Genomic DNA, 27,833 nt, shown 5'->3' with positions numbered 1-27,833 from the left:
AGTTAAAATTATTTATGAGAACCTCCAAGTACAGTCTCCATTAAAAGTACTAGATTTTCCTCTATAACAAAAGAAAAAATTATTATTTGAATATAACATTGCTTTGTTATGAAGTGTAATAATAGTCATCATTTTGTGTAGTGTCCCTGGCTGCTATTCAAAGCCAAGCCCACTGTCCTTTCATTGTTTTTTCTTTAAGTCAGGAAAGACCTGAAATTTGGCTCAGAAAATTTCCTTAATTTGTAAGAAGAAATATTCCCCCGGAAGTCCAGTTGTTATGACCAAAGAGGAAAAACAAAGCTCTAACAAGAAATGACCAGCACTGAAACCACGGGGTTTTCAGAATTAAATTGTTGAATTCGTGTCACATCCTTTCTTGGCCATTCTCTAGATATATCTGCCAAAACTAACAAAAATTGTTGCTCCAAGCAAGAACCTTCATAGGTATTGACACTGATAATACCTCCCCATGCAGGGCCTCAGGGAAGCATCTGGATGGAGCTCAAAGGCAGGGATGTGCTGAATCATTCCCCCAGGGAGGGGATTTCTTTAAAGCAGTTTCAGACAGAAGAATAGCCACCCTCTGACCTCTGAACAGCTTTCTCTGGCAATTTTCAGAATGTCTGCTTCCAGAAACATCTCTTCCTTTGTTTCACCCCCCAGCAAAAAGCACTTACAAGACACTCATTCACCTTTGGGGAAGCATCAAAGATGGAGGGAAAAAAATCTTACTATAGTCCCTGTGGGCCTAGAACTTATAATTGAAGATGCAGACACACGTGAAAAAGATAGACAGGAAGAGGTATTATGTCAGTACATGTTCAGACAGTAAATTACAGTACTTACATCATATTTACCTAATCCACTTAGTTGTCTCCGGCCTCAGTTTCCTTTTTATAACTGAGGGAGGCAGAGATTCCACTGAGCACTAGCATCCTCTCAGTTTGAGGATGAGTAAACATGTAAATTGATGCAAGCCACACACGAACTCAAACAGTCCTCTGTCCAGGAAGATAAAGGAAATGTACGACTTGTGTAGATTCCGGAAGAGACAAGCCTGCTGGAACTGCTGGAATGACAGAGGAAGACATGGCTCTGGGCCCGAAGTAAGAGACAAGGAAATAGGATTTTCCAAAGTTTAGCATAAACTTGTGTCAAAGCTTGACTGAACTCATTAGTGAGGGAACCAGGAGGACAGTTGAAGTTGGTTCAAGGAATATTTGAGAAACTAAGTTTTTACAAAACTGAAGAAAGAGTTTTGGAATGAGACAGCTAGGTTAGGTAGAAAAGTGGTTCATGTCCTACAGGGCAAATACCAACATGTGGAATTTTTGTTTCTACTACAGAGAAATAATTTATATTTTTATCAGGCAAAACTTTAAAAGCTAACACATTAATTCAGAGAGTTTGGGACCCAATCAATGAGCCAAAGAATAGGGAAACTCCATCAATAAATAATCCTTGGGTGTTCCTGTTAGCTATGCTAACAGCTCATTATCCTCATTCCCAAATTTTGGATGGAGCTGGTGATCACAAATAACCTCTAAGAATAATTTCTGATTATATATACCAAGAAAAAAAAAAAAAGGCTGCTCTCCCTGTGGTTTTGTCTTAATTTACATAAGTATAGAAAGAGGAGTCGATTAAATATATAAGCTTCATTGAGTATGGTCAGCAAATACAGTCATAGAATGACACAAAAAATGTTTGCAACTTCATGAGCAAACTGGGTTGCATTCTTTCTTTCTTTTTTTTTTTTAAAGATTTTATTATTTGACAGAGATCACAAGTAGGCAGAGAGGCAGGCAGAGAGAGAGAGGAGGAAGCAGGCTTCCTGCCAAACAGAGAGCCTGATGCGGGTCTCGATCCCAGGACCCTGGGATCATGACCTGAGCTGAAGGCAGAGGCTTTAACCCACTGAGCCAACCAGGTGCCCCTGGGTTGCATTTTCAATAGCCTCTATAACCTCTATTAATTTGTAGTGTTTTGTTTTGTTTTGGGATTTTTTAATTGGCTCTTTTATTTCAAGCTAGGAAAACATATACTTAATAAATTCATCTCCACTGGTTTTGATGAGGGAGCAGGAGGCTGGCTGAAGACAAAGCAAAAGCTGGCACCTTGCACCCCCTCTCCACCTGCTCCCCTTGTTAATGTGTGTGACATTCCTCAGGCACCTCTGGCTGCCCTAAAAGAAAAACAAATAGCTAACTTGCAGAGATCACAGTCCTGCAAGACAGGAGTCTCCCTTGGTTTACCAATGTCCTAGAGATTTGCAAGAAAGAAGCTATTTAATAATAGCACAATTTCCAGAGGCAAATAACTCAGTTCCTCAAGCCCTAAATAAAGTTAAATTTCTTCTAAACCCAAATCTCACTAACAAGGACACTTGATAGGAGAAATGTGAAACTTTATCTCAAGATCTCCAAGAGAGTGTCAAGAATCATTCCCAAGCATATGGCCCACTGATAGACATCTAAAGGGTCTCACAAGAAGATTTTTACTACTAGTAATGAATAACCTTTCTCCCAACAATAGCTAGCCCCTCAAGATCCTGGAGACCTTGCTTCCAAAATTCCTTAGAGACTAACATCACCCTCTTTGTCCTCACCTACCCAACTCCTGTGTATATAATCAGCCACTCCTCAGGATAACGGGGCAGCAGCATCTCCGTCTGCCCATGGGTCCTGTCCCTGTGCTCTAATAAACCACCTTTTTGCACCAAAGACGTCTTAAGAATTCTTTCTTAGCCGTTGGCTCCGAACCTCATCCCATTGAACCTCACCTAGGTTCAAGAACTTCATCAGTTTCACATGCAATAGTTACACAATTGAGTGAATTCTTCCCTCTCCCCTGCCTCCCAGGTCCCCACAGTGAAAGATCCTGGCGGCCAGGAAGTGATCTTCTTTATGGGGGGAACCCTGCAAGCTATAGAACAGATACCAGGTAAGTTTTCTAGAAAGGCTTTATGAGTGTTAGTCCCTCATGGGAAGCATCCCTATTCCCCTTTAATGGTGAGTTTGGCATATCTGATTATATAAAATTTATTTGTATGGATGACATTCCAGGTATAACCTTGGTTAAATAATTATTTTTTCTAACTATATTCAGGTTAAAAGAAAGTAATATTCTTAATGAACCTACACAAATAAATACATTATCATGAGAAGTAAAGAAACTCAATAAAATAATTTTTCCTGAATTCTGAGAGGTCACAGAAAATAATTCAAATGTTTCACTTCAATTGTAGAAGCACAGTCTACTGTACTAAGTGCTAAAGATAGATATAAAGGAAGAAAAAGAAACAAGGGGGCAAAGAACTTAGACTTTTCTCCAAAGAAGATAAACAAACGGCCAATATACCCCTGAAAAGATGCTCAAAATCACTAGTCATTTGGGAAATGCAAATTAAAACCACAATTATTCGGGCACCTGGGTAGCTCAGTTGGTTAATCCGCCTTGGGCTCAGGTCATGATGTCAGGGTCCTGGGATCCAGTCCTGTGTCAGGATCCCTGCTCAGCAGGTAGAGTGTGCTCCTCCTCCCTCTGCCCCAATCCCCTGCTCATGCTTGCATGCTTTCTTTCTCTCTCCGAAATAAAATATTTTTAAAAAGCACCCTCCCACACAATTAGATACCATTTTACCTGTCTACTATGGATTTTAAAAAAAGAAACTAAGACGAGTTGGTAAGGGAAGTGGAGCCCTTGTCATCACTGGTGGAAATATACAATGGTATGGCTGCTGTGGACACAGCATGGCACCCCATGTCATCCATCAAAATTACCATGTCATCCAGCAATTCTCCTTCTGAATCTATACATAAAAGTAGTGAAAGCAAGGACTCAAGAAGATATTTATGTACCCATGTTCATAGCACTATACACAATAGTAGACAAGTGGTGGACATAACCCAAGAGTCCAGTGACAGCTGAATGGGCACACAAAATATACGCATAATGAATGATTATTCAGCCTTAAAAAGCGAGTAAATTGTGACACACACTACATGACAAACCCTAGGGGACATTATGCTAAGTGAAAGAGGCGAGTCACAGAGGAAATATATGGTATGATACCACTGGCGTGAGGCATCCGAGTAGTGAAATTCACAGAGACAGAAAGTAGGACAATGGCTGCCAGGGACCAGGGGCAGTGAGCAAGGAGAGGCAGTATATAAGGGAGACAGAGCTTTTGTCTGGCATGATGAAAAAGTTCTGAAGATGAACAGTGGTAATGGTTGCAAACAAGTGTGAATGGACTTAATGCCCCCTGAACTGTACACTTAGAAGGAGTGAAATTGGCGCCTGGATGACTCCACTGGTTAAGCATCTGACTCTTGATTTTGGCTTAGGTTGTGATTTCTGGGTCGTGGGATCGGGGCCCATGTCAAGCTCCGTGCTGAGTGTGAAGCCTGCTTAAGATTCTCTCTCCCTTTCCCTCTGTCCTCCTTCCTGTTTGCATGCTCTCTCTCCCTCTCTCTTAAAAAAAAAAAAAAGTGGTTAAAATGGTATTCTATTTTACATAATTAAAAAAAAAGTGCACTAAAGGTAAAGCACAAACTGACACAAAATGTGGTGGGCATCCAGGACACTTAATACACCTAATGTGAATGCACTTAATGCCATTGAATTGTTTGATAATAAGACCCAAAGGAACAGCTTCTCTGTGATGTATAAAAATAATAAGCAAAAATATGTATATACATACACAGAGAACTGATTACATAGTTTGCAGGACTTAGTGCAAAATGAAAAAATATATATACATATACACACATAAATATAGTATCTGATTCAGTAAAATTTAAAGATGATGTCCCAGGTATGACCTTATTGCCTTATTATTTTGTCTAATTATATCTGGGTAAAAAGAACATCACATTTCTAAAATGTAGTTGGCCCAATATTTCAACAGATTATTGTATTTAAATTTTTTCAGGTATCCAAAGACAGTCCATTCATTACTTAATTTAATATTAACCCAAGGTTTGAATTTTAACTAAGGATTTTAAGAATTATACTAAGCTGATATAGTATAGAAAGACTACAGTAATAGTTGATACAAAAATTGTCATAACTATAATTCAAATTAGTGAACACAGAATCCTACACTTCTCAATTTTAAACTTTAAACAGAAGTGATGTTACTTCACATGATCAGTAATCCCTTAGGGACTCACTCTGGGAACCGGTAAAGGCCACTCCTGGGCCTAAGTGGCACAGGGGGCACTTGTTAGGCAAGTATGACCTTTTGGGTCTTTATGTGGAATAATCTCTAAAGCTGCCAAATTTCCAAAATGTTAAAAACACAAATGTGTAAAAACAGAGTAAATATGTGTCAAAGATTTATTTCACTCATTCATGAAGGAACGGGCAGCTAGACAAGCCGATTCAAGGAGCATGTGAAGTATGGTATTTACAACCACTGAAGAAGAATGTGGGATAAGATGGCTACTAGGTTAGATCTTCAAAAATGGTTTAGGCCCCTCCATAACCATACCCTTTGGGGTTATCTGTTCTACCAGAAAGAAATCATTTGTGTCTCTATCTGACATAAATCTCCAAGAAACTTCAGTAAATCTAGGTTCTGATCAATAGCAAATGGTGAGCCAAGCAAAGGTCCAGATCATTGAATAATCCTTGGAAGGGCCTTTTAGGTCAAACTCCAGCATGACAATGAAAGGGCATTTCTCCTTTGCCTGATTTTCACATGGTGGATAACTTTTCTTAGCAAGGGAGTCAGATGGTGCAGTTAAGATAGGAGTATTTGGGCAGGTGAGCCTGGTATGAGAAGCGAGCTGGCTGAGAAGGCACGGGCATAAAATCAGTGTCGTTGTGAGACCTGCAAGGCCCAGGGCAGTAGTACGGTTCTTTGGAAGAGGAGCTGGGCTGTCCGGACTGACAAGGGGAGGGCTGGAGTGTGACCTGGGAGCTGACTGGCACAGAGTGCCTCAGGCAGGACACCCAAACTACTTGGAGAGTTTTCTTACTCTGACTGCTCTCCAGTCTGAGCAGCCGATGCGGGTCTATGTCGAAGGCACTTCTAATGTGTTCTAGAAAATGCATTCACATCACCATGCTCCAGTGTGTGTGGTGAAAGGCCACCAAACCACCGATCCAGGTAACCCTGGCAGCCTTCCCCTGCCTGAGGAGGGCTCTCCCTGAGGCTCTCTCACTGTATGTTGAGCTTGCTTCCTGATTCCATCCACACCTCTACCCTCAGCCACCCTTACCACAATACCACCAATACTCTGCAGTTCAAATTCACCGGCTTTAAGCCAAAGACAATCCCTGGTGCGCGCATCCCATCTCAACCTACACCGCATCCCCCACCCCAACTCTGTCTGCTGCTCTAATGTTTTCTGTCTCATCAGGTCCTTGTCCTCCTAATATTGCTCAGTCTGTCCTCCTCTTCTGAGCATGCTCAGCTACTTTTCTCCACCAGCAGCCATTTCTTGGCTCTGGGTACCTCCCCTTCCAACTAACTCCTGCTCAGCATAACCCCACACCTGGAGAGGCTGCATACCACTGTCCTGAAGTACTCTGCTTTCAGCTTTTCTGTGTTCTAAATCTTCCTTGGCTCAGCCTTCAGGCTGGCCCCTCCACTCTGCTTTGAGACCACATCCTACTCTCTCCATACACTCTCCAAGGTTCTAAACACACACCAGGTGGCCTGTGGATTAGACCTATTGGTCCCTGGGGTTATCCAGGACTTTGGACCATATTCATTATCTTTGCAGCTGTGGCTTTCCCAGGTCAGCTTCAACCGCACATGACCCAGGGCTGGGGTGAGATTAAATGTGGAACCCCCCCTTGGCCCATATCCACCTGCATCTCAGGGCCCTGAGACTGGATCCCTGGAATCAGCTCATCCCCTTAGGTTCTCAGAATCTCAGAACAGCCCTGTGTGTGTCCCAAGACACCTTTAAAAATGGATCCAGGCTACTTTCTTTTCAATCAGGCTTTCCAAGTTTTGGGAAAGCTTGAGATATAATTAGGGCAAGTATTTGTGCCTGTCATCCAAAGCCTTTAGAAAAACACATACAGGCAAGAGCTTTGCTCACCCCTTCTACTGGTCTAGGGACAAAAGAGATAAACGGAGGGAAAAGGAGATGCCTTTCTGGCTTCTCTCCCTCTCCCGCAGTCATCCTCAACTCTTCAGGCTGCCAGGGGAACCCTCATGGGGTACAAGCTCCCATGGTCCCCTTAGCAGTGGAACTGGGCAGTACACAGGCCAAGCGACAGGCATCTAGGGAGCCTTTCTTCTGATATTTCCAAAGGAATCCAGAGGCCCTGGTCTCTCCTACTGATCTTCCCTCCAGAAAGGGTAGTCAAAGAACCTTCAAAGGTTCGTCCTAAGGAACCTGCTGCTTCCTCCTAAAGGGGCCAAAACCTTATAGCCCAGGTTCTGAGTTGCACTCTCGCATCTAATGGTATTTGAATTGGAACAACTGACTCATAACTTAGCACATCCACAGAGTGAAAATCATTAAGGCCCATCATACAATTCACAGAGGTTTTCTGAGGACCACAGGATATATAAATAATTTTGTAGGTGATAAGCACCACCTAAATGTTAGTATTCCCATTCATGGTAATAACATAATGAATTACAATAGTAAAATTTAGGTGTATCATTAATACACTCATCATAATAACTTCTATTCTAGCACTACCTACCATAGTAACAGTTCTCAGTCTCTCCACAGACGATCTTTTCTTAACCTCACAGAGTGAGCCTCTATTTCCCCCATTTCTCTTGCCCATGCAAAGCATGCATTATTTCCTGGGGATTTTTTTTAATACCCTCTTTCCTACTTCCTCCCCAAATTTCCTCCCAGACCCACACTTGGACAGTGGAGCCGAGTTTACATGGCATGGAAGCATGTCTCCCCCTGCCCAGACCCTCTGTCCAGAAAGCAGTTCCTTCCTCAGCCACCCAGCACTCAGCTCCAGGGTCACCCACAACACCTCCCAAGTGATGCCCAGGCATCACAAGAGCAAGCACATCTGGAAAATAACGGACAAAATTAAAGTTGTTTTGGTTTGCTTGTTCAACTGCAAGACTTCCCAGACTTTAATGCACTACCACATGCTAACAAATTTCTAGGTGAAGGATGCAGCAGGCTGCTTCCCAAACCCACTCGGCTGTGGAATCCTTTTTGCTGGCTCAGGATCTTGAGGGGTCAGTGTCCTGTGGACACATGTCTTCCCCCATCAATGGGAATCCCTCTTCTGATCTAGCAGACAAAAATCTCACCCTGCAGAGAGGTTTCCTTCCACACTGAGCACCCGGTGCTACCCAGTGCACAGTTCTGTCAGTTCACAGGCTAAGGCAGAGTCCTTCGCCTTCCTGCCTCCTGCAGTGAACACATTTGGTCCAAACACAACCATGAGGAACTCAGCAGAGAGGATTCCTCTGCCAACCTTAGCAAAAAAGACAAGGATCAGGTGGCTGGGCGAAGGGATACAAGCAGGATTAAGTCTCCATCCAGGTCCCTCTGGCACTGACTTCTCTAGAGAAAAAAATCCCTATCTACCAAGGGGTCCAGGCCTATGGGTTCCTTGGTGGTCCTGGAGACCACCCTCGAAAACTTCTATCCTTGACAGACAAGGAGAGATTTATTATCCCATCCCAAGCAAGCAAGAATGCACTTGTCTCTTGGGTATATGGGGGAAATTCCACCTCCCCTTTGAAATCAGTTTGGGAATTTCAGTCCTACTTGGGGATCTGGGTTTCTCCTTCAGTTTAATGTTTTTACTTCATCTTGCATTCAGGCATGTGCTGGCTGGGTGCCAGGTACTCTGCTAGGCCCTGAGTGGGGCAAAGCTGAAAGAAAATTGTCATTAGGGGAGCATAATTTGCACCTGAGGGACTTGGGACACATGCCTTCTTTGTCTTGCCCGCTGTAACAGAGATGCTAGGAGCAGCCCTAGTGGTTGGGGGAACCAAGGCCAGGTTAGGCCACTAGGGGCCATTGTCCCTGTGTGCAGTGACTCTATGCCTGAAGGGTAAGTTTGGAACAATAGCCTGATTGCCCTTTGCTGATAACCCACCCAGGGGGCAGAGATAATTTATGGTGAAGTTTTAAGAGCTTAAGCTTCAGAGCCTCTGACCTGAACAAGCCCCTTCCAAGATCCTGTCCCTGACTTTGGATTTATAACTTAGCTTCCTTTCCTTACTCCCCAAGTGAATAGGTATGGGCTCCACAAATCCTGTATCAGCCTTTGCGGGGTGAGAGCCACAGGCCTGTCTAATTTGGTTCCATTTCATGGAACATTACTAGACCAGAAGATGGTTCTGAACTTGATGTAACATGACAGAGGTTCCTATGACAAGCTCTCAGGCTGGGTACATTTGCAGAGAAGACCATTTCCTGGGCAGGCACTGGAGTCTCTGGGTCTGAATCACTGAGAAAGTCCTAACACAGCCATGTGCACTATGAGACAATAGAAAGCCCTGCCACTGACCTTGAGCAAGGCAACGTGCTCAGAATCTACCTGGCCAACCGACCAAGCCCCAGAATGAACAACTTTTCCTACCCAACCTCATTTTCAGGAAAACTCTAGTGAGCACCAGGAACCTTCCAGCTTTCTCAGCTTGTTACTATATGTGTATGTTCCCCCCAAACCTTATTTTTTTTCTTGACACAGTGCAACTCATCACAGAGTTTCCAGAGCAAGTAGCACGCAGAGATAAATAATGACCAGTGTTCCCAATGACAGGACTTCCCATCCAAGTCACAGTTGTGTCTGACCAGCTTGGGGCTCATGCCCTTAGCTTCAAACATTCCCACCAGGGTCAGCTTCCTGGGGCACAGCCCCTCTTTGTGTCCTGAAACTTCAAAGCAAAATGCTTCCTTGTCTCGGGCATGTCGGGACTCACTGGATTCCCTTTAAAGTTCTCTAGAATCCCATTCCCCCACTTACTGCTTCTCAGATAAAACAGAGATCTCCATGCTTTTGCTGTAAAGCATGTTGGACGAGAAAATTCCAACGGATAGTTTCAGGGCTGTAACTTATTTGTGCTTTTGCCCCAACCCTTTGGGGACTGAAGTAAAAAACAAAACCCGTGCTATTGCCTGAGACAGCAGCCTCACTGGAAGCCTGAGATAGTCTCATTCCACAGGCAGAGCGCCAGTGCCAGGGAGACAGGCGGCTCGCAGGTAAGCAGAGCTGCTGCCTTATAAAATAGGAAGGAGCCCCAATAAAAAAGGCAGGCTTTGAAAGAGTCCCCGGGGGCCAGGCCCACTTGGTGGGAAACAGATGTGCTTGTGACCGAAGGGGACTCTTGGGCCCCGTTTCTCACCCCCCCACCCCCCCCACCCCCGCCTCCCAGCAGAGCCGCACCAAGCGCCTCATTGGCGAGCCCAGCATGGAGCCAGTCTCCCAGCTTGCTGAGAACAGAAGTGACCCTTTCAGCTTTCAGTTACTGCTGGGTGATTGGGAACTCCCTGCACTTGTGACCCTTATAAAAGTGTTCCCAATTAAAAAAAAAAAAAAAATGTCTTAACAGGGAGCAAGGAGGGAACCTCAGATCCAGTACTTGGAGGAAACAGGAAAAAATGTCTAACAATGTGTCCTCCTTTGCTTTGGGGAAAAAGGAATTGATAGCTTTCTCTTTCTACTATTCAAGCCTTCTCCCTACAGAAAAATAAGAAGGTTTCATGGCTGACTTCTTCCCATATCGATCTGCCTCCAGTCTGTTCCTTAACTAAAGAGAGGGTCACATTCTGCCCTCTCCCACTCTCAGGCTGCAGAGCTATGGGGGCCTCTTCCCAAATAAGTCCTCAGGTCTGGGGCCTGAGCAGTGTTCTGTCCTGGACATTGTGAGCTGCAGGTCCCCGCACGTGTCAGCAGCCGTGTCCATATGTAGAAGGCTTACCTCCAGTTCCTGTTGACTTTATAATACTATATATATATATATATATATATATATATTTTTTTTTTTTTTTAAGATTTTATTTGAGAGGGAGAGCAAGAGAGTGAGTGAGAGAAAGAGAGAGGGAGAGAACAAGCAAGAGCACAAGAGAACAAGGGGGAAGGAGAAGCAAACTCCTCACTGAGCAGGGAGCCCAATGTGGGGCTCAATCCCAGGACCTCAGGATCATGACCCGAAGGCAGCCACTTAACTCACTGAGCCACCCAGGTGCCCCATAATACATTATGTTTATAAGAATGTTGACAGTGTCCTGATTTTCTGCTTGTGTTACATTGTTGAGATGGAACCTGGGTCCCCCATCTTGTCCCAAGCCCATAAAACAATGTTTACCCTGATTCTGTTCAAGCCTGACTTCTAACAGAGGTCTGGTTGGTAAATGTACCTTCTCTCTTTCCCTTTTCACCTTTGACCTTTTGTTCTCTTCCTACTAACCTAGAGCAAGCACTGAGCTCTAAGGCAGGCACCGTGCTAAATATGCATTGCGTATTCTCTCAGTTTAACACTCACAACCAACCTCCATCTGAGAAGGAGGCACTTGGAGCCCAGTGAGGGCACATGGCTAGGCCAGGTGTGCCCAGCTCCAGAGGCAGAGCTCTGACCACTGCCCCATACTGCCCTACTCCCTTACTCTATGTGAACAAGCACAGCAGAAGGAACAGAGTTATCTGGCAAGGATCATAAACTGTTCGCACTAGAAGAGACCCCCATGCCCCCAGGCTAGTGCCATATTCATTGTACAGTGGGAAAGAGTGAGCACCAAACTGGCTTCCTTGGGATCAGTCCACTTATTAACTGAAGATGGAAAGATAATATGGAACTCTAATAATTTTGCCATTTTGTGATGCCTCTGGGAGAAATTTTATGAGGAAAATGGTGGAAACCATGACTAAAACTTGGGACTGAGATTTGTGTATGGATTCCAATGCTTCTCCTTTTCCCACATGGTAGAAAAATTGAGCTGACTATGTATAAGCATCCCATAAAAATGTGGGATTTCTGCAGGAAGAGGAATAAGGGGGGAAAGCTACTCTCTAACAGCCTTGTGGCTTTTCACATAATGTCATGTGTAACCCTCCTTTACCTGCCCCACCTGTGACAGCTGAGGTGACAGTAACTATGTCTTCTCTTGCGGTTCAGACACTTGTTTACGACATCTGGACTCACTGCTGACAGCTGGGTTACCCTTGGTTATCCAGAATAAGCGTGGCCAGAAATCAAAGATGTGTGGTGTGACCAGAAAAAGCCAGGACATTTCTGTGTCTCCTCTCTGCCATCCTCTGATAGGGGGACTAGGGTCCCTTCTTCCATAACGCTGGCACCCCACACCAGAAGCTTCTTGCAGGGAAAGAAGCTCTCTCCGTGCTCAGAGGGGAAATGGATCACATTCAAAAGTAAGTTGAGCCCCTTTCTTTTTTTTTTTTTAATATAATTTTTTATTTTTTATAAACATATATTTTTATCCCCAGGGGTACAGGTCTGTGAATCACCAGGTTTACACACTTCACAGCACTCACCAAAGCACATACCCTCCCCAATGTCCATAATCCCACCCCCTTCTCCCAAACCCCCTACCCCCAGCAACCCTCAGTTTGTTTTGTGAGATTAAGAGTCACTTATGGTTTGTCTCCCTCCCAATCCCATCTTGTTTCATTGATTCTTCTCCTACCCACTTAAGCCCCCATGTTGCATCACCACTTCCTCATATCAGGGAGATCATATGATAGTTGTCTTTCTCTGCTTGACTTATTTCGCTAAGCATGATACGCTCTAGTTCCATCCATGTTGTCGCAAATGGCAAGATTTCATTTCTTTTGATGGCTGCATAGTATTCCATTGTGTATATATACCACATCTTCTTGATCCATTCATCTGTTGATGGACATCTAGGTTCTTTCCATAGTTTGGCTATTGTGGACATTGCTACTATAAACATTCGGGTGCACGTGCCCCTTTGGATCACTACGTTTGTATCTTTAGGGTAAATACCCAGTAGTGCAATTGCTGGGTCATAGGGCAGTTCTATTTTCAACATTTTGAGGAACCTTCATGCTGTTTTCCAGAGTGGCTGCACCAGCTTGCATTCCCACCAACAGTGGAGGAGGGTTCCCCTTTCTCCGCATCCTCGCCAGCATTTGTCATTTCCTGATTTGTTGATTTTAGCCATTCTGACTGGTGTGAGGTGATATCTCATTGTGGTTTTGATTTGTATTTCCCTGATGCCGAGTGATATGGAGCACTTTTTCATGTGTCTGTTGGCCATCTGGATGTCTTCTTTGCAGAAATGTCTGTTCATGTCCTCTGCCCATTTCTTGATTGGATTATTTGTTCTTTGGGTGTTGAGTTTGCTAAGTTCTTTATAGATTCTGGACACCAGTCCTTTATCTGATATGTTGTTTGCAAATATCTTCTCCCATTCTGTCAGTTGTCTTTTGATTTTGTTAACTGTTTCCTTTGCTGTGCAAAAGGTTTTGATCTTGATGAAATCCCAATAGTTCATTTTTGCCTTTGCTTCCCTTGCCTTTTGCGTTGTTCCTGGGAAGAAGTTGCTGCGGCAGAGGTCGAAGAGGTTGCTGCCTGTGTTCTCCTCAAGGATTTTGAAGGATTCCTTTCGCACATTGAGGTCCTTCATCCATTTTGAGTCTATTTTTGTGTGTGGTGTAAGGAAATGGTCCAATTTCATTTTTCTGCATGTGGCTGTCCAATTTTCCCAGCACCATTTATTGAAGAGGCTGTCTTTTTTCCATTGGACATTCTTTCCTGCTTTGTCGAAGATTAGTTGACTGTAGAGTTGAGGGTCTATTTCTATTGAGCCCCTTTCTTAATCGTGGACACAATATCTGGGGGGAATCCAGCCTCTTTACCTCCCTTGGCTGATCTTGGGCTAATTTCTTAAGGTCAAGCTCCAGTCCTTCCTATCCTTCTCCTGGACTCTTTGCTGATAAGCCAGTCCACAGTGATGTGCCCTGCCCCCACCTCTAGCTCTCTCTGAACTGTTCTGGCATTGAGCCTGAGCTAAGTTGGAAACTTTGTTCTATTTTATTTGTTTATTTCTTTCCTTTTTCTCTTTGTCTTTTTTGGTAGCTCCCATCACACCACCTAAATTTAGAGCCCTTTGAGGATCAAAACCTGGTACATCTACTCCATGGTAGGCCTTAAACCTAGCACAGCTGAGAAAGGTCCTTGGGAGTGATCCACCCATGACAACACAGACATCTGTGCCGTGGTTGTGTGTCCTGAAAGAGGAAGCCAGTGACACAGGTTTATAAAGGTTCTGTCTCTCACCAGAACTTTGCCACTTCTGGGCCAAAGAAAGCTGTTTACACATCAGGTGGTACTGCTTGGGGTTCACGAATGAGGGGCTGGGCCAAGTGAGGAGAAGGAAATGCTTCTTCTCTGCCTCACCTGTGTGTCATGAAATTGTTCTTGTCACTATTGTCTGTGGGAAGGGGAAAAGCATTCACTGCCTGGCCAGAAGCTTCTCCAACAGTTTCTGACTGGAAATGCAGGCCGAGGAGGCCCAAGCAGCAAGACCTCAGCCTTCCTCGGCTGACTACCCCCAGGGCCAGTCAAGCCTGTTGCTCAGGCCTGTCAGGCAGGGCTTTTGTTCATTTAATAAACAGTGCGGTGAATCTTACCCCTGCTGACATTTGTCAAGAAGACATTTCATGAAAGTCCCAGTTGAGAAGGAATGCTAGCTGGGCTCACGCCACTTCTAAGGACAGGCAGCTGCACAAAACCCGTGACCCACAAGAATGTCACATGCTGCGCTTGGGAAACGAGGTGCTGAGGGGGCCATGGCTGGGGAGGGCAGTTCACAAGGTGGACCTGGCTCTGAAGGGTGGTTAAGATGGGGATCCCGTTTGGAAATAAAGAAATCTAGGATGTTCCCATTACCACTAGATTAAATTATTTTGGTTTGTTGGTGTGCAATGAGCCCAGCATTATGTTAGGTGACACTTGAAACAAAAAAAAAATACTGATCACTGCCAGAGTAAGTACTTAAGAGGTAGGGTTCCTCTGGGCATTCATAGGAGAGAGACAGATATGACTGAACATGGTCAAAAAAGGCTGGTGGAATTTGTGTGAAGTCTACAAGGATAGTATACTTAGTACAGGTGTGTGTGTGTTGCAGACAGGGGGGATATATTTGGGGGAGCATCCCAGGACCAGGACATGGCATGAAATGGACAAGAGAAAATATGCACCATGTTTAGAGGTATCGGGTACTTTAAGAAGGTGTAGCCAGCTGGGGCAGAGGGGTGACTAGTAGCAGACAGAGGAGGAGAAATGCAGAATTTGTCACGTTGTGGGGTCCTATATGACAAGCAAGGGGCTTTTGGTTTTTGGAGTTTTTTTGGTTTGGGTTTTTCTTCCACAACCAAGGAAGAACCCCTAGCAGCTGTAGCACAGGGAACAGAATGATGGGATAGGTGTTTTGGAGGGCTGGCCTGGTTAGAGGGTCCAGAGTCTGACGGCAAAGGGCTGCTGTCATGATTCCGGCAGGATATTAGCCTATACTGCTGTCCCAGAGACTGTGAGGAAGATTCAGTATCCTAATGGCTCTTCCTGCCTGGACAATGTGTTTGTTTCCCTTTCCAACCAACTCCACACACTGAAGAATCTGAGAAGAGTTTTGAAAAAGCATTTCTTTAGTTCTTACTACTCCTCCATCCACATTTCCATAGCTTCTCCACAATTCACCGCATGGAGCTCAAACTCCTCAGTTTGCCTTCAAGGCATATACCAGTGGTTTGCACACTTTTTTTTTTTTTTTAAAAGCAGCAGAACCTTTTCTTCAAAGATGACCTTAAAAGCCAAGAGGTAAAATGAGAGCAGAGCATCTCTACTCAAATCTGCACACAGTCCTAGAAACATTCTCCCTCTTGAGGCAGCTAATCCCCCCAATATGTTTTAGTCTACAGCCCTTTAGTTACCCCATTCTGTCCCTACTGCCCCAACCATGGAGTCTCTGAACCCCTCCAACAAAACCTCAGGGCCTTGAGCACAGCTGAAGTCCATTTTCCTGCCAGGTCAATTTCAATCTGCCGTTTCTTCCACTGCTCTTCAGGCCCATTAAAGTGCTCAATATTCTGCCCTAAACACATACTGAACCTTGACATTCCACTGCTGTCACTTGTCCTCACCCTGAAATGATGACCCTCATAGCACCTTACATGCTTCCAAACTTCACTACACCCCACTTGTGCCTATCCTCTGCTATCATCATCATCATCATCACCTTCACCAACATCATCATCATAATCATCACCATCACCATCAACATCATTATTACCATTATCATAAACGTCATCACCCCCATTATCACTGGCACCACCAACATCACTACCATCATCACCATCACCAACATCATAATTATCATCATCACCATCATCACATTCTCAAGATCACCCAGCTGGGGAGAAGCTTAGCCAAGGGCAGTCCAACACAAGAGCTCCCAATCCCAATAAGCACTCTACACAGCTCCACAAACATATATATGTAGGCTGGATGATGGATTAATTAGGTTGATGAGTGACAGAATATAACTAACAAAAGAGAAAATACATTTAATCATTCAGTAAATATGTATTAAGTTCCTCCTATGTGCTAAGCACTGTGCCAGGCTCCAGTAAGATGGTGGAAAAAGGTGGACACTACTTCTGTTCCTCCTGAAACTCAAAGCCTGGAAAAAGGAGTCAGAGATGACCATGGGTTTTCTAGTATGTGTGATTCAGAAACTAAATGATTGTGCCACTGAGATTCCAGGAAGAAGAGTGAACTTAGGGGCAAGAAGATGATTTTGGCTAGTGGTCTGCTGTGCTTCATGGGCCAGGGTAAAGCAAATTAATAAATGAAATTATTCAGCGGGTGACAGAGACACAGCTGGGATCTCAGAGAGAGACAATTATGGGAGATATGGACCTAGGAATTACATAAATAACATTGACAACTGAAGACAGGAGCCTACGCCAAGATTAATATAGAGAAAACTAAGTCTCGAGACAGAAGCCAAGCCTTAGAGAATGTTCCAGAGAGGATGGACACCTCCTGAGAGAAGAAATGGTCATAAGGTATCAAAGAGGCCAAGAACTGAAGGAGAGGACAAGTGCCAAAGAGTAGAGCAACAAAAAAGAACATTAGTTCTTTCCATTTCGCCTTAAAGAAACTGTTGCTGATTTCTAAGAGCATAGTTTCAACAGAGGTGTGAGGGTAAATGAGAGATTATAAGGGACCTGGGGGCAGGGGAGACATGCATCATGAGGAAAAGACAATAGCCCTTTGCTAAAGCCACCTCACATCAAGAAGCTGGCATGAAAAGAGAGTAATAACGGTCAGTTAAAAGAATAAAATAGTGAACAAAATCAGTTTTACTAATGATGTAACCTGACCCCAAATATGAATATGTTAAATATGACAGTCACTGGATTTAAAATAGAACCTTTAGGGACGCCTGGGTGGTCAGTTGGTTGGACAACTGCCTTTGGTTCAGGTCATGATCCTGGAGTCCCGGGATCGAGTCCTGCATTGGGCTCCCAGCTCCACGGAAAGTCTGCTTCTCTCTCTGACCTTCTCCTCGCTCATGCTCTCTCTCACTGTCTCTCTCTCAAATAAATTTAAAAAAAAAAAAAAAAAGAACCTTTAAAGCCATGCAAGTTAAAACGGAACCCCCAGAGTGGACCTCCATAAATCCTGGGAGCTCCTATTCAAATGAATGGTGGTCTCTGCTCTCTGTTTTCTGTTGGTGATCATTAACTTAGTTTAGTTCAGCAGATTCTTTTTTCCTTTTATAACTAAAATTTTAAAAATAAAGAAACCGTCTAGTTAATCCCCCAAATGTATTTTTCCTTAGGGAAACATTTACATTCTTATGATCCTAAATGCTAAGCCAATAAAAGCAGCAGCAGAAACCATTATTCACTGTTATCAGCAAAAAAGCAGAAGAGAATGAAAGGCTCAAAGAATTTTGGTGTTTTGGGGGGAGAAAAATGACTTTTTTGTCTTTGTATTTTTATCTCTTCTGCCACCATAATTTAGATAGACAGAAAACAGGCCTGGCAACTGGCCATGTACATAAGGCCAAATAGCTCATTTCCCAGAAGATGTAGAGAAAGATTGTTGGGGCTTCCTTACAAACGCATGGCAGATGCAGACTCACAACCACGGGTGATCATGAGAGTGAACTATTTCTTATTGAAAGAATTACTAAATTCACCAGAAGAATGCACTGACTTGGGAAATCATGAAGATACAGTCATCCTTGAGTACCCATCCCATACTGACCTGTTCCAGATCAGACATTCAAACAGTGGGCAAATCAGAAATCATGAAATCTCAACAGCCTTAAGAAGAGGCTAAGGCGACTGAGGTCTTTTGGGCGGAAAGGGAGGAAATGGAGAAAAGATATGGATCACATGAGTGGCTATAAGCTCTTTCTGTTAAGGGCCAAACAAGAAGGAATGGTCCATACTCCCACAAGAAGTCTTTAGCTTGAGATCAGGAAAGACTTTCAGACCAATTAAGTTTGTAAACATGAAGTATGTTGCTAAGGGTCATTACGATTACTCAAGTTCAAATCCTATCTCCTCCTACATGGCCTCGAGCAACATCTCTGTGCCTCAGTTTCCTCCAGAGTAGAAATTTAGTGGTCCCTGCATTGTAGAGATTTCATGGGTTAATCCACGTAAAGCACTTAGCAGAGGAATGACACATCAACACTATGTAAGCCACCATTATCATCATTGTTATACCCAAGCAAGCATCATCTCAGCCCACATTTTCAGATGGGATGGAAATATATTACTCTTTTTCTAAAACTGAATTTAATGTCTATTTTAAGCCCCCACTTGGAGAAAAATGCATCTTTGGCAATTCAAGTTTACCTCCTTTCCTTGTGAGCAAGGAGGGCTGTGTTCTGTATAGTCAAGGTGTTGAGGGAGGGGGTCCTGGGGTCATCATCAGCCCACACCGTCATCCTCAGAGATCTGCTGTGGTCTCAGGTCTCAGTGCACACAGGCAGCTACCATCCTTGAGGCCTCCTTGGACCCTACTCTCTTTCAACTACTTCCATGGTCTGCATGGGGACAGATGGCCATGGGATCCTGGGAGGCACCTCATATGATTCTAGGCCCAAGCAGCTATTTCTATTTGGGGATCTAGTTATCTCCCCAGAGCTGGGCACAGAAGAATTGAAACCCAGGAGCCCTCACCTCCTGACTTCTCCAAGATCTTTTATTCCCTTCCTTAGTCTTAGCCCAAAAAGGGCAGGCTGTGGGACCTACCTTGTTTAAGACGCAAACCTCTACACACACACCCCTCACTTCCCCTCTGAGTCACTCTCCCCTTTGGATTAGAAGAGTAAGTGATGGAGTGAAGCTTTGGTTATTTCACAGCATCATCCCATTGTACCCTGGATGTTAATCTTTCGCTTCAGCCCCCAGCAGAGGCTCCTGGTGTGGTCTTCCTACTGCTTCTCTTAAACAACTTCCAACCACCTACAGTGAAGGGCTGCAATAGACTCTTTCAAAGAGCAGCCACAGAGGATGACTTCCCTTTGTTCCCTTTTCCAAGAGCCCATGCAGACAGGCGTGAAGACAGCCACCTGCTATTACAAAAGGGAACCTCACGGCACTTACCACAGGCAAACAAGATAATGCATTACACCTCCATCAGGCCAAATGGTTCAAGGAACCTGTAGCCAGAAACATCACTTAATTCCATTCTACATGTATACCTCAATAACTTACACAAAACATGTATGGTACAAGACAAAAATAAGGGGTGAAAATAGAGCAAAATGAAAATAAGATGAATTGGGAATTCATGCCTACATGCATGGGAGTCTCAACTTTACTACAGGACAGTCACAAAGAGGACCCACCTTCCCAGGAGCCAGGACATGAGTATTCCCAGTCCTGATATCCCCCTAGGGGCTCTTGGGGCGCGGGGAGAGGACAGGACACTGTATAACGGACAGATTAAGCCTTGGTGATATCTGTACAGGAAATAATACAGTGAGCTTCCCAGGCTACCTATTACAGGTGCCTGGCAATGCATCCAGAGTGTCTTGACAAAGGGAATTTCAGGGCACCTGGGTGGCTCTGTTGGTTGAGCGTCCCACTCTTGGTTTTGGCTCAGGTCATGACCTCAGGGTTGTGAGACTGAGCCCTGAGTTGGGCTCTGTGCCCAGTGCTGAATCTCTATTGCTCTCCCTCTGTCCCTCCCATTCATGCTTGCTCTCTCTCTCTCTCAAATAAATAAATCTTAAAAAAAAAAAACCCAACAAACTATATATATATATGCATATATGTATATACATATATATATAATTTTTTTTTTAAAGAAGCAAAAAACAAAGGGAATGTCAGTAAAAGTAATTCTATAGGGACCAGTATTGTGCAATTCATCCACACATCTCTCTGCTGTTTAAATAAATAATAAATAAGCTAAAAAATTTTTAAAATAATAAACAAGCTAAATAAACCTAAGTCAAGTTCAATAGGCTTAAGAGAAGTGAACAAACTACGTATTATTCAGACAGCCCTTCCCATACTGTTTCTGCCGGCTATTTACCAACAGTAAGTAGAAATAACGTGACCAACTGTCCCATTGGCCTGGGACTAAGGACTTTTGGTGGTAAAGCCAAGACAGTTCCAGACAAACTGGGATGGTTGGCCATCCTGGGTTAACATGACAGTTCCTGCCGTTATACCTGGATCTGAGCTCTCTTATGTTGCTGGGTGAATGCAAACTGTAAAAGTCAGACAGTCTGAGGTGGGGTGGATGCCTTCTGAGAGAGCTGAGGAGCTGAGAGGAAGTAGCAAGCTTCCAGACCTCCACAGGGAGGGGCTGAGGGAGCTGTGCAGGTAGGACCAGATCCTCATCCAGAAGCATCCTCTCTCCTGCAATGCACACACAGGTCAAGGCCCCGCAATATCCCCAGCCTGTGTTTTGTCTTTCCTAGGTGCTCAGTAAATACCGGAACTCAAACTAAATTGGATGGACTAAGGGAGAACATTTCTAAGTCTCCTCTAGATCCTTTTGTTTCATCTTCCCTTGCACACTTCTCTGGGGGTACACATCACCTTTGCTACTCTATCCTTGATTCTACCCTCCAGTCAGGGTGGAGCTGTGTGTCCTGGCTGCAGGGCCCCCAGAGAGAGAGAGGCAGGTCCTCTTCAATGGGTGCCTAATGCTCTTCTGAGCTAGTTGGGGACTGACTTAGCACCTCCCCTGGCTCCTACTCCAAGAAATGTTCTCAGAGGGTATCCCTTTCCTCCAATCTCTGGACTGTTTCTTTACAAAGATTCTCACCTATCCTTGCTTCTCAGGCACCCCAAAGATCCAGGATTCTGGGGTTATAGCACTAGGAGTGTCAGACAAAAAAAAAAAAAAATACAAACCCACAATCCTTGCCCATGGGGGTTTTACAGTCTAGTTGGTCAGAGCAATAAGTAAATAAGTAAATGAGTCTCCTCATTTACTTTCTTTTGGAGATTTGGAAATAATTAGCAATTACAACAAAATAAAACCAACCAAACAATAAAAAAGAAAACAAAGCCTTCTATTTTAGTCCTCTGAAAATGATCTCAAACACCATTCCTCTACTAATACATCTTCCTAGCTTTTCCCCTCCACTTTCCAGAGAAGAAAAAAATCAAAGAAGTAGATTCTCTAACTCCTGATGTATTTATTCTATACTTACAAATTGGTTACTCAACTTTTCAGGGCCTGAGTTGTTTCACCAATAATATAAATAATAACACAAAACAACTATTTGAATAGTGCTAGTGGTGTGCCAGGCACTGCTCTAAGTACTTTCCTTAAATTAACTTACTTGAACTTACTTAACCTTCACAATAATATTGTGAGGTACACGCTCTCATGATCTTCATTTTACAGATGAGAAAACTAGGGCATAGAGAATTTAAAAAACTTGCCCAAGGTCACACAGGTGGTAAGTGAGAGGGTTGGGATTCATTGCAGACTGACTTTAGAATGTATTCACTAACCATGGATGGATGGTGGATCGCAGATGGAAGGATGGATGTTGGATGATGGTGAATGGTAGATGGATGGATGGCAGACAATGGTGGATGGTAGATGGATGGATGGTGGATAGTGGTAGATCGTAGATGGACAGATGGATGGATGGGTTTTGGATGATGGTGGATCGCAGATGGATGGATGGATGTTGGATGATGGTGAATGGTAGATGGATGGATGGCAGATGATGGTGGATGGTAGATGGATGGATGGGGGATGGTAGATGGATGGATGAAGGGAGGGAGGGACAGATGGTAGATGGATGAATGGGTGGTGGATAGTCAGAAGAAGGCACTAGGTCAGCCATTGCTCAGATACCTCTCTTAAATATATATGATGTCAATATTTAAAATACATGCTCTGAACCTAAAGTGTGGTTTTTAACATTTTTCTGTTTCAAAATGAAGTGGAGGAGTGTCCATTTGGAGAATTACTGGCTCTGAGCTGTGTAAGACCTTAGCCTCTAGAGCATTACACCTTTCTTGGAAAAGAAACATCTCCCACCAGCACTCATTTAAATCTCTGTGGAATGGAAGCAAAGAAGTTATGTTTTTCCAAAATGAATTAATCTCAGAAGATTTCCTTGAGAATCTTGGATATGAAATATTCCTTTAGAGCCAAGACTAACACATGTCTTACATAAAAGTGAAAAGAATATTTCCAGTTAACCTCCCCGCCCCAAACATAGATTACTGTCTCCAGTCAACAAGAGCTTATCTTAAACCTCCAAAGAATTAGATGAGCTCTCCTTAAATTTTACTTTCAAATTAAGAGACCAGTTTGAGGTTAGCCAGATCTGTGGCTTTGGCTTAACAGTCACCAAACCTCACTGATAGGCCTGTTTTCCATCTCCATGATATTAATCTTTTGACCACCAAAATTTTTCTTTAATAAAAGCAGTTTGTGTGCCTTACTCTTACTGATTAGATAAGAAAGGAAGGAAAACACTGTAGATCTATAGAATTGAGTATGACTGAGTGCTTACTCTGCCCCAGAATAGTTTACATGCCATGGAAAACATTACCTTTGAAAAACTTAACCTTGGTAGATTTTCAAAGATGTATACATTTGCCTTTTTATGATTTTGTTTAAGAGATAATAATAGAGTTTTATTTTCTAATTGTTTAATGGACAGATCTAATTAATGTCATCAGTATTTTTCACTGGTCTGGAATTCAACTGTGCCTATGTGAATTTAATTCTTACACCTCTATTCTCAGTTAGCTCATGTTCTGAAGAATTATGCAAGGTAAACAGTACTGGGCAGAAGACTGGTATATTACTTGAGCTCTATTATCTAGAATCCAAACCGTCCATGAATCACTGGACATTTCTCAGCAGCAGCTGTCTGACCAGCAACAGAGAGGTAAGGTTATTCACCCTACTACCTAGGTCCGATACAGAATGCATCAACATCAAAGCTGGTGGCAGTGCAGCCATTACTATATTAGGCAACAGATAAAGGGAAGCACTCTGTTCAACAGAAGAAACCATGATAAAGTAACATTTACATCATTGTATTAACAGGACTTTGAATCTAAGGGTAGGTTGTAACCAAGCTTCATGTACCAAACAAAGATAAATTCCTCTGAAAATAGCAGTGAGGCAAACAACAAAATAATTTACCATCATATATAGTAATACTAAATATGAGTTTCTATTACTGGCAATGGTATAGCCTACATAGCCTACATTTAGGTCTTTTGGGTTTATCATTGAAACACTATCTTAAAAAAACTTACCCTTACTCTTAGAGTGGGTATAGGAGGGAGCAGGTTGGGCATCACGGTATTATCAGGGGTAAGGGGCATTATTAGGGCGTCATTGGTGGCTTTTTCTCAATTTCAATTCTTTACAAGAGATGGGGGGAATTTATGAGGGTGAACGAGCTTGGATTTATGGTAGTTGCTGTTTCTAAGAGAGTTTAGAGCATCAAAGAATCCATAAGCTTTAATTTTACCCATCCCCTTCCTCTCTGTAAATAAAATTCTCCCTAGAGATGGCTGTATAAAAATGTCAGCAGCAAGTACATTCTAGAGCCATTAGATTTGCTTCCCTAGTACTGTATCATATTCTGCAGCCTGGCCCTCTAAAGATTCTTCCCAGGAGTCCTCAACACTATTTAGGGGCTCAAATACCACCAGATGAGCCCTGACTTCAGAAACCTCTGGGACTCTAAAGATGCTTTGTCCATGTCCTAATGGCCAAAGGAGATGCCCCACTCCTCCTTCACAACCTTTTGTCACTTAAGTAGTGTCTAATTAATAGCTCTTTCCAGTGAGCCTTGAATGGGCCCAGCCCACTCATTTCCAGAGACTACTGCTCCAACTAAGAGAGGGAAAGATCTGGGAATAACAACACATGAAGGAAGGCTGAAACTGCAAGAATAAAAAAGCCTTAAAGGGGACAAGATTGCTGATTTCAGACACTTAAGGACATTTTTATAAAAAAGGAACTACATTTATTTGGCATGGCATCAGAGAACAGAGCTGAGACCAATGAGTGAAAGTTATATGGAGGCAGACTGTTAGCTCAGTATTATGAGGAACAACCTTTAGCATCAGAATGGACTGTTCTGTAGGGTGAAGAGCTCCTTAGCACTGAAAGTATACAAGCAGAGGTACTCTGACATGAATTAAGAGGTGCATCATCTAGCACTGAATAGAAATTTGGTCTAACGGCTGCACTCAAAGACGCTGAGGCCCTTTCCAATGGAGATACTAGGATTTCAAGTTCATTAGTGAGTTTTCTCAGACCTGGAAATTCCCCCATCATCTTTTTCAGGGCAGACCCCGCCCCTTCCATCTTTGCAGAAAGCCTGGAGTAAAAACAGTTCACATTCTCCAGATGTCATTCTCCCCACCCAGTTGAAAAGGTGACTATGACAGACAGCCACCTGTAGGATAGGGTTCTTATTACTATCCCTGGGGGCAGAAGCAGGAGGCCAGTGAATGAAGTTAGCATTCCCTCTTTTGCTCAGAAGCAACCTTCTTTCTTCTTGTCAAACAAAGGCATTTGTTGAGTTCACCACATCTTTCTCCAGAGTACACATAGGGTAAAGCAGGGCACTCACTAAACTTTTGCTAAAAGAATGAATACATTTTAAAAGCAAGAGAAAACACTGTACAGTGAGTGACTCAGAAATTAAATATCTTAGCCACGCCAGATTCATCGCTAAGATAGGGGTAAACACACTAATGGCGCCTTGCTTGTGGGTTACCCTAAGGATAAGAGGGTACAGTGAAAAAGTAATATGCTTAGCAGAGTGTCTGACACATAATCAAGTTTTAAGAAATGCTAGCTCTTTTCATTGTTGTTATTTTGTTATTATTACTGTTATTTTAAATAATACCATCAGGAGGGAGTGGAGAAGACAAAAAAAATTATTTAATATTAGAAGAGAACTTCTTTCCCATTACCTCTTACATCACATCATATCACTTCATCTGGAGCTGGCAAACTCTTTCATGCTGACTCTGAGGAGGCAAACTGAGGATTTCAGTTAGCAAAAGGGATGCATTTCCTTGCTTTAGAGAGCTGGATTCCTCAGAGCACCTGGCACTGATGCTCGCTGGTAATTAGAGATGGTGGATGGAGAATTACCCATGGAAATGAGCCTTGGGCTTCAAAGGGGTCTGGGATAGTCTAAGAAGACTTTATATAGCGAATACTTGCTGAAAAGTGTCATAAAAGAATGAGTCTGTGATTTAAATTTTCAAAAGTACTTATCAACAGACGAGACAATTTGTGAAAAACAAAACATGTATTTTTCAAATCTTGTCAATTCTAGCTGTGAGCCAGTCACTCTGGGTGGGCTGGACCCACTGCGACTGCATCTCCCTTCTACGGATGCCGTATCTGTTGGACCCCGAATGAGGAGGAGAATGGAAATGTGAGGAAAGCATGATGTCTTCCCCGGTGAGCAGTCCGCACACATATTTAGAATCTTCAGCGACATCTTTCTTTGGTACTAGCATTCCAGCAAAGGACCCTTACTTTATAAGCAATGAAACTCCTCAAGCATTCTGCTGACAGATGATATAGTACAAAGGCAAAATGATTTATCATTTAAAAAAAGACAAAGGCCTAAAGAGATTCTATTATTTGTCAGTAACCACAAATTATTCTTTTGCTAAGTGGTGTGAGGGCCTATAATCCAGGCTCCTAGTTAACCATGAAACTGTATGTCCTGGCAAGTAAACCTCAAAAATTATCTAGTTACACCAATGAATGTAAGCACCATAGAAGTACCGATCAAAGCTCCAGGGCGACCTGGATGGGACATATTAGCAAGTTATAAATCAAGCCCATTCTAAGTAAGCAAGTAACAACAGGCCTTTCAAACACCTTTGCAATGTAACTAATTCCATCAGGTCCTGTTATAGCATAACCCACCACAATCACCAAAAACACCCTGCACTCCCTGCCTTATGAATTCAAGATGGTGCGTAGCTAGTGATTCCCAGAAAAGATTTCTAGAAAAGTAAACAGTGTTCCTCTCATTCATCAGAGGAAAGGAAAGCGTGAATGTAAGTAACGTGCCGAGTTTTAGACTATTTACATAATTACAACCATATCCTAGAAGAGAGCTTGGAGAATTACCTTTTATTAAGTGTAGGTAGTCATGACATTATTGTACTAAAAACAGAAGTTGTCTCTTTTTTTTCTTTCATCTGAACTTCCTGAGTGCTTCTCAGAAGTAACCACTTCAATGTTCCCCAACTGATGTGAGTTTAATCTAAATTCTATGATGAAGAAGTTCACTATAATTTACAATAAACCTTTGCTTCTTTATTTATCCAACATGATGGCTATCTGACATCCTTGGTTCCTTCTCCTAGACCCTGGCCAGGATGCCAGCCATTGTTAAAACAGAACAGCACATTCATACCTAATTTCAGTGACTGGTTGTCATCAGATAATCATGTAGTCCATTATTGCACAAACAAAATTCTAGTATAACTATTAAGTAATTCTTAATTAAATGGAGTGTGCTGGGGTGCTTAAAGTGATCCCAAGATTAAACTCTCAATTTGGAGCCTGTTTGATGACTAACGACCACTATCACCAATTTGAAGATATTACAACAAAACTCTGCTGCTGACAAAAATATTAACCATAAATGATGAAACATTTTCAGCTGGGACAAGAACATCTGGAGCCCATTAAAACTGGAAAATTTTCCCTCTAAATCCTGATTGCCAAAGTCAGAACCAACCACCCAGAAACTGTGGCCCTCATGCTAACTCAATGTTTATGTTTCATTACAAATGATTTCAGGGATTTACATCTTGCTCTATATGGCCCAGTTCCCATGATTACAACCTCAAATCTTACCAGGCATGTCCTTATGCACAGCAACGTTCCTCATCTCTTGGGTTTGGAAAGAGGTACTTCCTGGGAAATAATTCCAGGTTCCTTTTTCACACCAGTCTGAAGAGCAGAAGGAGAAGAAAACTAGGATTCAAGATCCAACATATTAATATTACATTTTTTAAAATGCTATGATAGGATTTGATTCTAAATATATAATAAATCTGTAATATGCAATAAAAGTGACTAATGGAAGTTATGTAATTTCAGCTGTGTGTTAGTTTTCTATCGTAATAATAACAAATCTCCACAAATTTAGTGGCTTAAAACAACACAGATTTATGAATTTGCATTCTCTAATGCCCAACAAGGGTCTCACTAGGCTAAGGTCAAGATGTTTCCAGGGCTGCATTCCTTTCTGGGGATTCTAGGAAATAACCCATGTCTTTGTCTCTCCCAGTTTCTACAGGCTGCTCACATTCCTTGGCTTGTGGCCCCTTCTTCCATCTTAGAGGTCAGCAAGGTTGCACCTCTCTGA

At 43.0% G+C, this 27,833-nt stretch overlaps 1 long non-coding RNA gene across 1 annotated transcript in view; it reads right to left on the bottom strand.

The window, feature by feature from the left end:
• Nucleotides 1–27,419, bottom strand: part of LOC309857338 — a 109,285-nt gene extending 81,866 nt beyond the window's left edge. The window contains exon 1 of the long non-coding RNA XR_014307647.1: nucleotides 27,320–27,419. This is a non-coding gene — a long non-coding RNA (uncharacterized lncRNA). The remainder of the gene's footprint in view (nucleotides 1–27,319) is intronic.
• Nucleotides 27,420–27,833: the final 414 nt, after the last annotated feature.

Source organism: Mustela nivalis, assembly GCF_964662115.1.
Source record: "Mustela nivalis genome assembly, contig: HAP1_SCAFFOLD_631, whole genome shotgun sequence".
NCBI lineage: Eukaryota > Metazoa > Chordata > Mammalia > Carnivora > Mustelidae > Mustela > Mustela nivalis.
The sequence above is the reverse complement of the archived record's forward strand: the minus strand, read 5'-3'. Positions and strand labels throughout refer to the sequence as shown.